Source organism: Salvelinus sp. IW2-2015, linkage group LG4q.1:29 (assembly GCF_002910315.2).
Source record: "Salvelinus sp. IW2-2015 linkage group LG4q.1:29, ASM291031v2, whole genome shotgun sequence".
Classification (NCBI taxonomy): domain Eukaryota; kingdom Metazoa; phylum Chordata; class Actinopteri; order Salmoniformes; family Salmonidae; genus Salvelinus; species Salvelinus sp. IW2-2015.
Genome location: NC_036842.1, coordinates 51,429,695 through 51,430,341, shown reverse-complemented (window position 1 = coordinate 51,430,341; position 647 = coordinate 51,429,695). Strand labels below are relative to the sequence as shown.

At 38.5% G+C, this 647-nt stretch overlaps 1 pseudogene; it reads right to left on the bottom strand.

Moving 5' to 3' along the window:
* Window positions 1-369: 369 nt before the first annotated feature.
* The window catches only part of LOC111962125 (NACHT, LRR and PYD domains-containing protein 12-like), a 19,506-nt pseudogene continuing 19,228 nt past the window's right edge, over window positions 370-647 (bottom strand).

The following is a 647-nucleotide window of genomic DNA, read 5'->3' as shown; positions in this document are numbered from 1 at the left end:
TGGGAAGCTTGAGGAAGGCTACCCGAAACGTTTGACCCAAGTTAAACAATTTAAAGGCAATGCTACCAAATACTCTTGAGTGTATGTAAACTTCTGACCCACTGGGAATGTGATGAAATAAATAAAAGCTTAAATAAATAATTCTCTCTACTATTATTCTGACATTTCACATTCTTAAAATAAAGTGGTGATCCTAACTGACCTAAGACAGAGGAATTTTTACTTGGATTAAATGTCAGGAATGATGAAAAAATGAGTTTAAATGTATTTGGCTAAGTGTTATTAAACTTCCGACTTCAACTGTAATGCCAACAAAGGTCTGAGGGAATGTCACCCAGACGACCCTCTTCACAGTGGCCGGGTGAGAACTCACCTCAGTGTCTTCAGTTTGCAGTACGGATCCTCCAGTAAAGCAGAGATCAGCTTCACTCCTGATTCACCTGGTAGTTCCAACTCATATTCAGTTCTCTCAGATGTGAAGGGTTTGACCTCAGAGCTGAAGCCAGAGAAGCACAGCCTTTTCTGTGAATCCACACTCCGACAGCCTAAAATAAAATATCCTTTCATTCTTCAGTTCAGGCCACACAGAGAAATATAGCATATATTTTCTTCTTTGCAAGTTTACATCAAAATATGTTTTATTATCA